General features: G+C 47.1%; 1 protein-coding gene across 2 annotated transcripts in view; it reads left to right on the top strand.

Annotated features, from left to right (window-relative positions):
• Positions 1 to 15,876, top strand: part of Cdh1 (cadherin 1) — a 71,726-nt gene that overhangs the window by 33,213 nt on the left and 22,637 nt on the right. The window lies entirely within an intron of this gene.

Here is a 15,876-nt window from a genome sequence, read left to right as displayed (position 1 = left end):
CCAGAACCACCAGTTCCTGCATTGTCCAAGTCCCCAAAGGTCTTGTGCCAGCGCCATCTACCCCCAGTGCTTTGGTCTTCTTCCTGCCCTGTGGGATGTCATGGGCTGCACTAGTGGTTTGTCTGAGGACAGACTGTCCTCATCTGGAATTCAAAGCAATGCTGGGGGGGGGGGGGGGGCGAGGAATTTATCTGCAAGTGCATAGAGGATTCAGGTAAAGGATGGAAGTACTGTGCCCACAGTGGGGTTTCCAGCACTTTCTCACCCCACCCCTATCTTAAACATCACAACACCCCATTCTTAAAAAAGATTTACTTAGTGTATATGTTCATCTGTATACATGTGAGCAGGTACTCACAAAGGCTAGGGTGTATTAGATTCCCTGGAGTTGTCATTATGGCTGGTTGTGAATCACCCACCATGGCTGTTGGGCATCCAACTCTGACCCTGGAAGAGCAGTACATGCTGAATGATCTCTGAGCCATCTCTCCAGTCCCCTAACTCCATTTTAACCCCTTATGGATATTCTAATGCAGAAAGCCTGAGACATCCCTGAGAACCATCAGTTCAAGGCTATGGCGCCTCTAATGGCACCCATGTCCTTACCATTCCAGGGGCTCACACCTTCTCTGATGCCCACTCACCAACCTAAGAAAACCCTGGCTCGACTCACTCCCAAGGCTTTAGGGAGGGGTCAGGAAAGCAGAACAGCTATCCAGGACACTTCCTTTTATGATCACAGACCTGTTTCCAAGTAGTCTGGAAAGGGAGTGGCTGGCGTGGGCAGACACTGTTCCCTGTAGTACCAAACAAAGCTTTGATGAGGAGGGGTGGGGAAGGGTTAGGTTCCCGAAAGCAGAGCTGTGTAGACACCCCCCCACAGGCAGGGCAGCCACGCCTGTAGGCAGGGATGACCAACACTGAGGGTGAGCACAGAGGCCAGGGAGTCCTGCTGGCATCCCAGCCTCCTCAAAAAGCTCAGCCTTCCTTAGAGCCTGCTCAGTCACCTGGGCACCACCTCCCCTGCAGAGTGGCCTTTGAACTGCTGCAGAAGATTCTAGCTCTGCAAATTGGGCCACTGCAATGCCATAACAAGATCAATATTTAGTAGCTCATATCACAGGACCTTGCTTCAGATTTTCCTATGGAGTCTATAAGATAAAGAGAACCTTTTTGTTGTTTTGAAACAGTCTTACTCTGTAGCTCAGGCTGTCCTGGAATTAACCATACAGTCCAGGCTTCCTCAAGCTTGTTTTGTGGCAATCCTGCTTCTGTCTCCTGAAAGTAGGGTTAAAGACATAAACTCATGCACAGCCGTCATGTCTACTTTTCTTTTATGTAGCCTGGTTGGCCTCAAACTGGAATGAATTCTCTTGGCTTAGCCTCCCCAATGCATGGGCTACTGTATCTAAACATTTGATTTTAGAAAGAGGATGAATGAATTTTCCTGGTAGTCCCACAGCTAGAGACACACAGTTCAGGCCAAAGTTCAGATTTATCCAGATTCTGTGTTTACACACCAACTAGCAATTGCCCGAAGCGGTGGCACCTGGTGGAGCCACCTGTGCTAACAGAACAAGGGGCCTTCAGGAGGAGGAGGAGGAGGAGGCTGGTTCAATCAGAAGTTGGCTTTCAGCACGGGAATCACTCTGATCCTTGCTGACTCTGTTACTGGTTTCTGTTGGTCTATCTTAGCCTCTGGTGCCCTTGTGACTGGCCCTTCTCCATGGAGTCAGCCACATAATCCTGTCATTCCTGGTTCTTCTTACTTTCTGTCCCCCCCTTTATAGAGGGCCACTTACTATCATTACCCCTTTGCCCTGGGATCAGCTCCAAGGGTCAAAGTCCCTCTTAAAGCCTGACTCTTGAAAGGAGAAAAACATCATCTATCATTTATGTTGTTAGATTGCAACCCTGAGAATGTTCTTATCAAACCACAAAGAATCAGACAGACCCACAGGCTCCCATGTCCTGAGTGTCTTCACTCGATAATGCATCTGAGGCGCACATTCAGGGTTTTGGAAGCTATGTCACCCACAATGGTTGCTGTTGGCTACAGTCAACTAAACTCAGGTTCCTCTTTCAGTTCGGCTTTCATTAAAGACAGGAAAACAAAGAATTCATTTAGTTATTTAAATTGTGTGTGCTTGTAGTGTATGATGCATGCACATGCGAGTGGACCCAAGTGCCCATGCTTGTACCCATGGAGGCCAGCTGTAGGACATTGGGTGACTTTCCTTATTATCCTTATTTTTAGCCTTATTAAAGGTTCTCTCTCTAAAGTGTGTAGGTGAGGCTGGCTGGGTGGTCTGTGAGCTCTGGATCTGACAGCCTCTGTCCACTCTAATACGGGGTCACAGGCATGCATAGGTATCCTAGCTTTTTATGATAAAAAGGCCCTTTGGCAGTGATGGGGCATGAGCCCAGGGCCTCCTTCATGCTAGGGAAGTGTTTGTTTTTGTTTTGTTTTTCAAGACTCGGTTTCACTGTGTAGCCTTGGCTATATTGTCACTTGATCTGTATGTAGACCAGGCTGGCCTGGGATTAAAGGCATGCACCACCGCTCACCCTTGTTCTTTGTTTTGTTTTGTTTTGTTTTGTTTTGTTTTGAGACAGGGTCTTTCCATGTAGCCCTGGCTACCCTGGAACTCACTATGTAGACTAGGCTTCTTCTGCCTGAGTCCCGAGAGTAAAGACATTTGCCACCATGACCAGCCTAACTGCCCCCTTTTGGTTTCTGCATCCTTTTCTATTGAGTGCAAGCCTGTTGCCATTCTGTTTTACATCTTTTGCTATTGAGAATGGGACTGCCCGGACTTCCTTGTTCAGCTGCTCTTGGGCAATCTGTAACCATGGCCTCTAACCATTGTACTGAGCCAGATGTGGTAGTGCATTTTTATAATCCTAGAACTTGAGAGGCAGAGGCAGGAGGCAGAAATAATGAGAATTGAAGGCCAACCTGGCTGCATAGTGAGATCCTGTCTCAAACAACAACAACAAAAAACCAAACCAAACCAAAAACATACTAATAGGAGCTTGTGGCAGCACCCCAGGACTTTGAGCCCACATCTGTGCTAGTTCAGTTCAACAGATGAGAAGGCTCACCTAGGAAGATGCTGGGAACTTGAACCACCTGACTTGATTTCTGTCATGCTTCTCTCTAGACAGTGGGCAGCTGCCTATGGCGCCCCCTCCTCTTTCACTCATGCATGGGTCATCCTGTATCTGTCTCACCACTGTAGCAGCCCCCACAAAGGTACAGGTCCTGTGATGCACAAATTCCTGGGAAAGTATCCTCAGGGGGCTGGCATGCGCGACCTTCTGATTGGCCTGTGACTTGCTCCCAAGTCCTGAGCATTTGCAAAAATATCCATAACTTTGCTGTTTGTTTATTGAGATAGGGTCTCATTCTATTAGCTCAGGCTGGCCTGGAGGTCACTGTAGTCCACGCTGACCTGGAACTATTGACAGTGTTCTTCCTGCCTCAAATTTCGCGTTGCTGGCCCCGCAGGTGTGAACCACTGTGCCCAGCCCTAATATAATGTATTGATGTTATTTCAACAACCAGGTATAAGTCGCTTTGTTTTATAGCTACATAGTATTTTGCTCCAAGAAAACACCATAATTTACTTAGTTAATTCTGCCCTGATGGATACTTGGGTTGGGTCCCATGCTTGTGCATTGCAAACAATGCCTTAGTGAGGAACCTTAAATGGGAATTCGCTTGTGTGCAAGTTTCCAAGTCTTGATCACAGTGGAAAGTGGAAACCGGGAGGGAGCACACCAGGTAAATGGATAATGGAGTCTTTTGAAAGAGCTGCAGTCGTGGAGGTTAAAGGTTAGAGAAGCTGGGCTAGAGCAGGTGTCACAGCACTCATACTATGGCATCTTGAGTATGTGACCTGTGGCTGTACACTATTATATACTGAAGCCTGCACCTGATACCTACTCTGGCTGGGCTGCATGCTTTTTTTTTCTCCAAATTACTGTTAATTGTCATTGTCAGAGTCTTGCTGTGGAGCCCAGCTGGTTTCAGACTCACCCTGCCTCTGCCTTCCAGAAATGCTGGAATCACCAAGATCACCACTAGCTGTCATTCTTTTTTGGTTTTTCGAGACAGGGTTTCTCTGTGGCTTTGGAGGCTGTCCTGGAACTTGCTCGGTAGACCAGGCTGGTCTCGAACTCACAGTGATCCACCTGCCTCTGCCTCCCAGGTGCTGGGATTAAAGGCGTGCGCCACCAACGCCCGGCCTCTAGCTGTCATTCTTAACCCCGCCCCACCACCCCAACCCAGTCCCTCTTGCGGTACTGAGGTTTGAAACCGGAACCTCTGGCAAACTAGTAAACATTCTATCACTGAGTTATATCTACTGCTCTTCATTTCCTCATTTCATGTTTTTTGACTTGGAATTCTTAGAATGAGCACCCCAAATTGAGATACGTTCCCCTGCCCCTCTCTAAGGGACCTGGCATTGTTGGGTTTATTTCCTGAGTAATTACCTTTATAGGCAGGCTGAGCAGGCATTAGCAAACACTCTTGGAAAGAGCTGCCTTTCCCATCAATGCTTTTTTTGTTCTGGATAATGAAAAAACGATGCTAGTATCCATTAAAGAAAAGGCCGCCTCTTGTAAGCTCTGGTGGACAAGTGGGTGCTTGTCATGGAGTCATCTGCTGATACATGTGACCTGGGGACTGAGAAGTGCCTCCCTCTGGGCTTTGGACCTCTAGACATTCTTCCAGTTTGTTTAAGAGTTTTGTTTAAAGGTTGGAGGCAGAAGGGTTACGCTTCTCCAGCACAGTCCATATTTGGTGAGAGTGCTGGCCTCTTGTTCACTCTCTACAGAAGAGGTTTTCAGATCTCATTCTTGAGTTATTGAGTGAACCAAATATTCTGGATTTCCTGGTGTCTCAGCCACTCCAGAGCATGAGGCAGGAGAACCATCTGAGTTAAAGGAGTTTAAGGCCAGCCCGAATAAAACAGGCTGTCTCAAACAAAACTTCTGAATTCTGCAGCAGCTTTTCATGTTCTCACATGGGCTTTGGGCATTTCTGTGTTCTCTTGTGCTTGGGAAATGTGAGAGATTGAGGGTTGGCTGGCTCTGTGGCTCTCAGCTACCACTAGCAAAAAGTTGATTTGAAAACCCAACCTTGCCAGGGCATAGGTGGCGCACGCTTTTAATCCCAGCACTCAGGAGGCAGAGACAGATGGATCTCTGAGTTTGAGGCCAGCCTGATCTACAGAGCAAGTTCCAGGGCAGCCTCCAAAACAATATAGAGAAACCCTGTTTGAAAAAACAAAACAAAACAACAACAACAAAAACCCAACCTTAACAGTATTTGGGAGGCAGAGGCAGGCAGATCTCTGTGAGTTTAAGGCCAGCCTGGTTTACATAGTGATTTCCAGGACAACCAGAACTACTATATAGAGAGAGAAACCTTGTCTTGAAAAACAAAATATAAACAAATAACTACAAAACAAAAAACCCTACTGGCCCCCCAACAGCATAGGAACCAACATGAGGGATCACTCAATACCTTTGCATCATGAATGCTACTGTGTTGCCCATGTGGGTGTGTGCACACACATGTCATGGTGGGTTGTAGAAGTCATAAAACAACTTGTGGGATTTGGGTCTCTCCTTCCACTGTGTGGGTCCCAGGGATTAAACTCAGGTCTTCAGCTTGGCAGCAAGCATCTGGCCCATCTATTTTGCTTTATGGAGACAGGGTCTTATGTATCCTAAGCTAGCTTTGAATTCTACACAGATGACAATGATCTTGATCTCCTGCTCTTACCTCCACCTCCAAAGTTTGTGGATTACAGGCATGTGCCACCACACTGGCTCCTGGTTGCTCTTGTAATTATTGTTAATTAAGGAATGTTTGTGGCTTCTCCCTTCGTTCTCCACTTTTCGTAGCCGTGGTATTATTGGGTGTATAGTCCTTGGCTCACAGGGTACTTCTCAAACGAAACCCTAATAACTATATTTCTTCGAGTTCATTGAGTTGTAATTTACACACCTTACAATTTGCCCAGTGTAACTGCATGTTAATTTTTTATAAATGTGCTCAGTGGTTCACCCATCACCCTGATCCAATTTTAGATTTGTCTAACTCATGAGCCATTCTTAGATCTACTGGCAATAAAATCCTTGCCTCATCTCAGTCCCAGGTCACTATGGACCTGCTTTCTGTCTCTAGTTTTTTTTTTTTTTAAAGACAATTTCTCTGTGTAGCCCTGGCTGTCCTGTAATTTATTCTATAGACCAGGCTGGCCTTGAACTCAGAGATCCACATGATGCTTCCGCCTCCCAAGTGCTGGGATTAAAGACTGTGCCACCACACCCAGCTGCCTCTTAGTTTTCGAAGTCATATAAAGTTTTTGAAGTCATATAATTGAGACAAGCAGATTACCACTTAGTGTTGTTAAGGCTTACCTGTGCTTTTGGCAGGGCTGGGAATGTAGCCCAAGCGCAGAGTGGTGGCCTGGCATGCTCTAGACCCTGGACTGTTTAGTACTGCAAAAGGAAAATGTTTCTAGACACCTGTGCTGCTGCATTTATTAGTATTACGTTCCTTTTTATTGTGGAGTCATGAGTAGCTGTAGCATAATTTAGCCTTCCTGGTAAACTTTCAGAGGTTTTTTTGGTTTTTCAAGATAGGGTTTCTCTATTGTTTTGGAGGCTGTCCTGGAACTCGCTCGGTAGACCAGGCTGGCTTCAAACTCACAGAGATCCGCCTGCCTCTGCCTCCCGAGTGCTGGGATAACTTTCAGAGTTTTAAAAAGGTGTATGTATATGTGCATGTCTTTGTAAGAGCAGTAAGCTCTTTAACCATGGTGCCATCTCTTCTGTCCCTATTTTTTGTGTGTGTGTGTGTTATTTTGGTTTTTCTTTTTTCTTTTTAATGGGCAAATGTAGAAAAAGGAGGGTAGAGAGAGATTTACTTATCAAATATCACACCCATTTAAATTGTTGAATCCATTGTCTTTGGTATATGCACAGAATTTGCAACCATCCCCCATCAACTTTGAAGCATTCTACTGGGTACTGTAGAGATAAGAACACTTGTTCTTGCAGAGGACCTGGATCAGTTCCCAGCATCCGCACAGATATTCCCAACCATCTTTATACCTGAGTTCCTGGGAATCCAATGCCCTCTTCTGGCTTACATGTGGAGTACACACTTATGTATAGCCGAATACAAACATTTAAAAGCTAGGTTAAAAAAAAAAAAAAAGCTGGAGGCAGAGGCAGGCAGACCTCTGAGTTTGAGGCCAGCTTGGTCTACAAAGCTAGTTCCACACACGTGCCATGAAGTGTATGTACCCGCCCCCCACACACAAGTAAATAAGTGTACACATTATTAAGGAGGTTACAGAGATACTCAGAGATTAAGAGCCCCCCTTATTTTAATCTGGAGCATTCACATACACCAGTGGACTGATGGTCTTTTGTGTCAGGATCATCCCTGCAGTAGCAGGCTCCACTGCCTCATTTCTTTTCAGTGCTGAGCAGCAAACACTGTGGCTACACCATCTGTCATTCAGCACCGGCTTGTCTCTGCTTTAGCATGTTAGATGATGTTATGTGCCATCTTGTAACACTCCTCGCCACCACCATGGGCACATACACATACAATGCTGTTGACATTTAAAGCCCAATCTGGGGCAGAAAACGGACACCCTGGCCATGTCTGAAGAGGTAATGTGTCTCCCATCGTGTTAGGACCTGACAGTCCAGGTTAACAAATGGAAGGACAGACACTGCGTTCTCACTTCCCATTATCAGACAGGGGAGTGAAGGGGACCCCTGAACCCAGAAGGTTGGGCTGTGGGAAAGGACTGTGTGGGAGTAAAGAAGGTGGGTTTCTGGGTAAGCTGAGTCAGCCAGAGTTTGAGCCCACCTCTGCCACGGATTGCTGTGTGTGCTTGGAAGAGGCACTTAACATCTCTGAGCCTTTGCTGAGGAATGTTTCCTCATGGTGGTTTGTAGAGTGCTTATTATGCCCGATTTGATAACAGTTTTTAGAGCTTATTTTTTTTCTTTTTCCTTTCCTCACATTGGATTCCACAGGAGCTTGAGGAAAAGTTAAGATCTATCAATTCCTGAACTCTCCAATCTGTAGATATCTGTATTAAGTTAGTTGGGAGTTAGGACTCAGGCCCCAGGCAGTTTTCAAAGCACCCTACATTAATGGCTGGGGCTAGGAGGGCCTGGGGACTATGACTGCCTCCTCTTGTGGGGAGACAGCAGGGATTGAAGGTGAAGGATTCTACTGCTTTGGAATTTAGAGCAGGGCCCTCCCTGGCCTCAGGAAATCCCGCAGAAAGGGAAAGTGGGCAGCCTCCTCTTTCTAATCAATAAGCAAACAGATCTTGGAGTTGCCCAAACAGCCACAGGAATGCTGCCTGGGTTGCAGCCAGTGTCAGCACCCCTGTATTTAGGCAGTGAGGTGCTGTGTCTGCTTGTGGCTAAAAGCCAGGACACTAGCTCTGACTTGGTATGGGAGCCAAAGCGTCTCCCCTTATCCCACCCTCCCTCTTTGTCTGCTGATGTCAGCTAGGCCAGGGGCGAGCATTAGATTCCCCCCACCCCCTCAGCTAGATTTCAGGGCAGTTGTGAGCTGCCTGACATGGGTGCTGGGATTGGGACTTCGTCCCCTGGAAGAGCAACAAGTGCTCCTCACCACTGAGCCGTCTCTCCAGCCCATTTTGCCTTTTTAATATTTTGTTTAGAGGAGACAAAATGAGTTTTCCTGTTATGGTAGGTACGAGCTGAAAGGATAAAACACGGAGAAGTGGGTATTTTTGGCGGACCCTGCCAAGGTGTGCCCCCAAGAGAACATGCCACACACAACGAAGTTAGTGCAAGGGGTTTATTGGGGGAGAGCGAAAGGATGGAAGGCCATCTCAGAATGGGCACACGAGAGGGGCAGACAGATAAACAGAGAAGCAGGCAAGAGAAGAACCAGAGAGGCAAGAGAGGACTGACGACAGAAACTTTTAAGGAGTGCCTGACACCGGAAGGCGCCTGGCAGCTGGTGATGGCTTCAGTCACCTTGGTGGCTGAGGCAGGCTGACTGCCTCGGTGGGAACTAACAGGGACAATGTCCCCACCTCCTTCCACCTCGTTTCCATTTCTCTTAAAGTAATTGAGAGTCTTCACCAAATAGTGCCTCTGGGAACATTGAAACCCAGGGCTGGTTCTTCTATAGTCCCACCCATCCAGTGGAGCCCCAGACTCTCTAAGAGATAGGCCCACGAGGAAATGATTTCAGACTGGCTTTTCTTTTCCTTGGTTTTGCCATGAAGAACAGAGGAGACGGGGAGGCCCTAGCTCTTCTGAACTGAAGGGACAGGAGTGACTGCTGGGCATGAGCCAGTGTAGACACACAGGTTACCAACAACTCTGATACAGCGGTGCTTGTCTGCTGTGTTCTCACCTGGCATCAGGGACCCTGACTGCACTAGACACGCGTGCTTGGGTGGACCTTGGAATTGCCCCTTACCACCCTGTGCCACACTCTGGATTGAGGGTTGAAGCCTGGCTGATTCCTTTCACTGTTCTTTGAGGTCTTTACTGCTATCTTTCATGAAACCTCAGTCCTCAGAACCTTCTCTGTCACCTTCTCTGTTTTGTACACCTCCTCCCTCCCTCCCTCCCTCCCTCCCTCCCTCCCTCCCTCCCTCCCTCCCTCCCTCCCTCTTTCCTTCCTTCCTTCCTTTTGTATAGCCTTAGCTGTCCTGGAACTCAATCTCACAGATCCACCTGCCCCTAGATCCCAAGTGCTGGATTAAAGTGCCACCACCTCCTGGCTGTTTCTTACACTTTTTCTTTACTGTCATACAGATGTATTTGTTTGTTACTTCTGCTGCACCAGATCACAGATCTTGGGAGGGCAAAGACCTTGTTTTTCACACCGTTTCTAAGGAAGCAAAGCGTCAGATCTTTGTGTATTTGTGGAAGGTCTGAGCATGGTGGTACAGGCCTGTAGTCTCAGCTACACTGTACTCCCAGCTGATCAGGAAGCTAAAGCAACAGGATTACAAAATCAAGGTCTTCCTAAGGCCACAAAGATAGTTCAAGACCAGCCTGGGCAACTTAGTGAGTCCCTGTTAGTGGTAGAGCATTTGCCTAGCATATGGAGCTCTAGGGTCTACCCCTGGTGTACACACACACACACACACACACACACACACACACACACACACACACACACACACACACACACAGAGCGAAAGGAAAGAGAAACCCAAACCCAGCATTTTTGATGAAAGAATTTCTGAAGGAGGCACGCACACCTGCCTTTTGTAGATGGAGAAACTAACACTTGGTGTTGGTGTAGATGGGAAAGAAGCTAAGCAAGGACTCGAACCCTTGAACGTGGTTAACCACATTCACCAAGAGGTAGAATATTAACCTGACTGTTTCAAGATGAGAGACTGATGGCAGTTTTCACCCTGATGGTTGTGACTGGCACTCACTGGTATTTACTGTGGAACTTGAAACACATTAGCTCAGGTAGAAACTGGGCAGGTGTCCACAGTCAGCACTAATGACCTCACACATCTGGGGACATTCTGGGTGATGATGGATTGCCCTTTATCCTGTTTACTCCCAGAAGTGAGGGCGGAGCGAGCCGAGTGAATTCTCCCTTCATCCTCCACTTTTGCTGGGCTCTCCTCTCTGCTGTGCTGAGCGTTTCTCAGAGGATATTTATCCCTTGCTTCCTTTGTTTTTGAGACAAGCAGGGCCCCAACTTGCTGTGAATGTAGCCCCAATCCTTTCATCCATCAAGTGAGACTTCCCATTTTTCCTCCTTCAGTGTCTGAGTCAGAAAATACAGCCATAGTCTGGGGTGTGCAGTGGTAGTGTGGCCCCCAGGAGCTCAGAAGCCTTTCCGATCATACGTTTGTAACCTTGAGCCGTGCATGTATGTGTTTAAATGGAAGTAAAGCTAAACACCAAGGTCTTGGCATTGGCCATGGAACTTCTCTGTGGGAGAGCTGTCCTTGTGCCACCCCCCCCCCCACCCCATTGTGGTATGGGCAGAGCTCTACTTTCAAACGTTGTTTCTGAGAGACCCCGCTGTGCTTACTAAAGCAGTCAGCTGACCTTGGTGACAGGTCCCGGTCCTCAGCCCCCCCCCGCGCCCCCCCCATAGCGTTTTCTGCTATGTTCAGAGGCTTCTGTGCCAGCTTTGTTTCTGCCCACTCACATTCCGGTGACGGCCACCCCAGTGCAAGAAGAACTGGGATCCTTAGAGTGAGACTGGCCCTGGCATGACGGCAATTACACGAAAGAATGTTGCTGAGTCTCAGTCACCCGCTGCCACCGGAGTCTTTCATCAGGGGGCTTTATTTGTATTACACTTAAGTTGTCTCTTCCAGGGTTTTCTGCTTTTAACTACTCCTTCTTCCACGTGGGCTGGAAGATGGGGTGCTTTCTGATGAATATTAGACACATCTGGAAAGACATTCTTACTGGTTTTTGTCATTTAAAGAAAGAATTCATTCTAATTGTAATCAGCAAAGAAACAATAACACACACCCACCTTTTCTTGGGTGGGCAGTTTGAGGCAGCCTCATGTAGCCCAGGCTGGCCTCAAGTCTTCTGTGTAGCCCAAGATGACATTGAACTGCTGATCTACTTTTCAAGTACTGGGATTGAGACTAACCCCCTGCCCCCCATTGTTGGCAATTGAATCCAAAGTCTTGCTTGTGTTAGGCTAGTACTCTGCTATAGAGCTGTGTCTCCAGAAAAAAATAGGTCTTATTTAAAAAAAAAAGCTCACTTCAACCCACTTCTATCCATCTTCCTCTTCCCCAGTTACCATGGTGCCCATGGGTAGAGAGGGCTAGCACATGCAAAGCTTTTAGATTCGGTTGTCAACAATGAGGGTGGGCTGGGATGGTCTGAATAGCAGTGAAGGAGCCCCCACTTTGGGGTGAGGCACCCAGCTCTGAACTGAGCAGTGTATAATTTAGGGAAAAGAAAGCCCATGCCTATGGTGCCTCAGCAAGGCTGGCGTGGGGGTAGGGAGAAGTCACCCGTCCCACCCCACCTTGAGATGGGAGGTGGCTCAGCAGCTCAGCTGCATACAAATCCATGGAACCCATGTAAACGTGGAAGGAAATAGCTAACCCCAAAGGGTTGTCCCCTGACCTCCACACAGTCATAATAAAGGGTTAGAGGGTAAAAAAGGCTTAGTGAGTAAGTGTGCTGTTGCCAACCCTGCCAACCCGAGTTTGAGCCCTGGAACCCACATGGAAGGAGAGAACCCACGTCTGCCCGTTGTCATCTGACCTCCACACACACACACACACACACACACACACACACACACACACACACACACGCAAAACCACTACGTGTAAAATAACCCAATTTTAAAAACACGTGTAAATAAGGAAAAGAGGGCTGGAGAGTTTGGTTTCTACCTACTCTCATTCCTGTGGAAGAAAAAATGGGATCCTTCAAGTGAGACTGACCCTGGCATGATGGCTCAGTGGTTAAGATCTCTGGCTGCTCTTCCAGAGGACCTGGGTTTGATTCCCAGCACCCACATGGAAGCTCACAACTGTCTGTAACTCTAATTATAAGGGGTCTGACATCTTCTTCTGGCTCCTAGGGAATCAGGTATGAATGTAGTACATAGGCATATATACAGACAAAATACCCATACATAGAAAAATTAAAATAATTCTAAAAAGCACCAAAAAAAAAAAAAAGTACCCAGGGCAAGGACCTGCTATAGATAGAGGCACAAAGTGCAGCCAGGAGTGTGAAGTCTCAGGCTCCCTTGGGAGGAGGAGACAGGTGGATATCTGTGAATTTGAGGCCACCCTGGTCTACAGAGTGAGCTTCAGGACAACCAGAACTACACAGAGCCAGTTACCCCCATCCCACCCCAGAAAAAAAGTATGCCAAGAAGATCAGCTGCCTACAGTTCTGGGTGTGTGTGGTTTTATATTTGTAAAAAGTGCCCAAAATGGAGCCTGGAACAATAGTGTTCTACAATAGGGTTGACAAAGGGTAACTGAAACTATCAGTTCAGATTGCAGGGGTTTTGTTTTTGAGGGCTCCAGTGTGCAAGCTGGGGGAGAGTCAGACTCCGACGGTGGGATTGCAGGTGTGCACCAGCACAGTTTGAGGCAGCTGATAAGGTGGTGGTGGTGCATGGTGGGCTTTCCCATTTAGAGATGCTCAGGGGCCCGGTTCCCTGGTGGACCGATGCAGGTAACTGCCCCTGTAGGAAAAGTGGGTGCGATTGACTTTGGTCCCTTGTCAGCTTTCTTCATTCAACACCTTCTATGTGGAAACGCCAGCACATACCCAATTCCATGTGCCGATCTTGGTGTTCTCAGATCTCTGCATGGCTGAGCTGGGCAACTTGCAGAATCTTCCCGAAGCTGGAGAGCCCCTCCAACTTTCCTGTAATTATTTCTCAGCCCAGAGGATCTGGTTTTACTGAGAGATGATGAGCCTTAAGCAGCACCTGGAAATTCAGGTTGGGGCTCTCTGTCATACTGAAGATGCCACTTCTCCAAGTGGGAGGACGAGCCACTCTTAAGTGCCTCGAGCAGGTTAAATGTCTTGCACCAAGTTATTTACAAAGCCATTTTCTCTCCTTAGCCACCACCCGTGGCAAGTCCAGTCTTGTTCCTGTTGGTTTTGACTTGCCTAGGTTTATTCTGGCTGGGGAAAGGAGTCTGAGCAGCTCCTGCTCCCTGCTTATATGACCCCCACATATGACCCAGCCCCGCATTGATTGTACTGGGGGTTGGGAGAGCTTTTTAATAAGCATCTTTAAAGATTCCTAACTTGAACTTTAAAAGTGGCATCTGGGAACTAGGGAAATGCCTTAGTCCGTAGGTGCTTGCTGCATCCATGAAAGGTAGAGACATCAGATGGCGTCCTGCTGCTTGTTGGCCAGGCAGACTGGCTTGCTTGTTGAGTTCCAGTCCAATGGACAACATCTGAAGAACCACACAGAGGTTGACTAGACAGACAGACAGACAGACAGACAGACACACACACACACACACACACAGTTATTCCTCCCATAGTAAAGAATAGTTTAAGTTCACACAGATCTTTCTGGAACTATGTCAAAGAACCCCAAAGTAAAGTATGCATGTCAAAGAACCCCAAAGCATGTATGCCAAAGAGCAGTATTTTACCAGTGGGATTAATGGTGGTGCCTGTTAACACCATCAAAATTTCTCTGGCAAATGCAGGGCTTTAGGCTTCAGATATGTTTACAAGAGCGGCCCCTGGTGGATGAACATTGAAGGACAGGCATCTTCCCCAGGCCCAAAGTAGAGGAGAATGTGTAGGTGCCTCACTTTGTAAAATCCCGCACAGGAAGAAGAATTTTCATAAGAAAAGGCTAAGACAAAATGGGAATTCCTTTGCGAGGAGTTTGAAAAGGTGGAAAGTAAGCTAATTTGTGAGTTTTATTGTGAACTGCCCTTTTCAACCTATTAGGTTTCTTAGTTTACACATGAGTGTCCGATGGTGTGTGCCTGTGGAGGTCTGAAGACAGCTCACAGAGGTCAGTCTCTTGTCATGTGACTGAGTTCTTTCACTCAGGGATGGGCGTTAGCAATTGATCTCAGGTTGTCAGGCTCGCCTGCAAGCACCCTTACCTGTTGAGTCATCTCAGTGACCCCTCTTTGTGGTTTTTTTGGGGCAGGGTTTCATGCAGCTTTGAATTTGCTGTGCAGCCAAGAATGACTTGAAGCATCTGATGCACCTGTCTCCACCCCTGAAGTGCTAGAACTGTAGGCATGAACTATACTTTTTATTTGGTTTTATTTTTTGAGAAACAGGCTGACTGTGTAGTTCAGGCTGTTGTAGGACTCACTATGTAGCTCACTTGGCCTCAAACTCATTGCGGTCCTCCTGCCTCGGCTTTCCGAGTGCTGGGATCACAGGCGTGGACCGCTGTGCCTGGCTTCATTCGCTTTCTCTTTGAAAGGTTATTTATTAAGAGGTTGGGTGTCTTACTGTGCTGCCTAGGCTTGTCCCGAATTTCTGGGTCTGAACTTCAGCATTCCTCCTGCGTCAGTCCCCCAAGAAGCCAGGACAATGAGTTTGCACCACTGTCCTGGACTTGGAGGTCTTTAGCCACATTAGTGTCAAAACTGACTCCTTCAGGACCCCTCAGATTCCTCAGTAAAGCCTTGTAATGTAAGTTCCTTTCCAAAATTCCTCTCCCTCTTGTGTCACACTTTAAAATTAATTATTTATTTATTTATATCTGACTCTACCCTTTAAATTATTTAAAAATGGCCAGAATGGTATATGCCTGTAATTCCAGCACTCAGGAGGTCAAGCCAAGAGGATGGTGAGTTGAAGTCAGCCTGGGATATACATAGTGAGTCCCTGTCTTCAATAAACAAAAACAAAATAATTGTCCAGAGATCTTTCTGTGTCCTCTGGGATTCTTTAGGTGTCCCTATCCAATCTCTGTTGTTGTATTTTCTGTCTTCCTATTTTTTGGTGGGGGGAGAGGGGTCAGGATTTCACTGTATAACCCTGAATGCCCTGGAACTCACTCTGTAGACCAGGCTAGCCTTGAACCCACAGAGATCTACCTTCCTCTGCCTCCCAAGTGTTGAGATTAAAGGTGTGTGCCACCACTGTCTGACTTCTATTTTCTTTTTAAGATTTACTTATTTTTATTTTGTGTGTGTGTGTGTGTTTTGTATGCATGCAAGTATAACATGTTCATGTAGTGCCTGCAGAGGCCAGAAGAGGACATCAGATCTGCTGGAACTGGAGTTACTGACAGTTGGGAGCCAGTATAATGGTTCTAGAATTGAACCTGGATCTTCTGGAAAACATTGAGGCAGGATCTGCAGACTT

Source organism: Mesocricetus auratus, unplaced genomic scaffold (genome assembly GCF_017639785.1).
Source record: "Mesocricetus auratus isolate SY011 unplaced genomic scaffold, BCM_Maur_2.0 Super-Scaffold_100062, whole genome shotgun sequence".
In the NCBI taxonomy this organism is placed as follows: domain Eukaryota; kingdom Metazoa; phylum Chordata; class Mammalia; order Rodentia; family Cricetidae; genus Mesocricetus; species Mesocricetus auratus.
The sequence above is the reverse complement of the archived record's forward strand: the minus strand, read 5'-3'. Positions and strand labels throughout refer to the sequence as shown.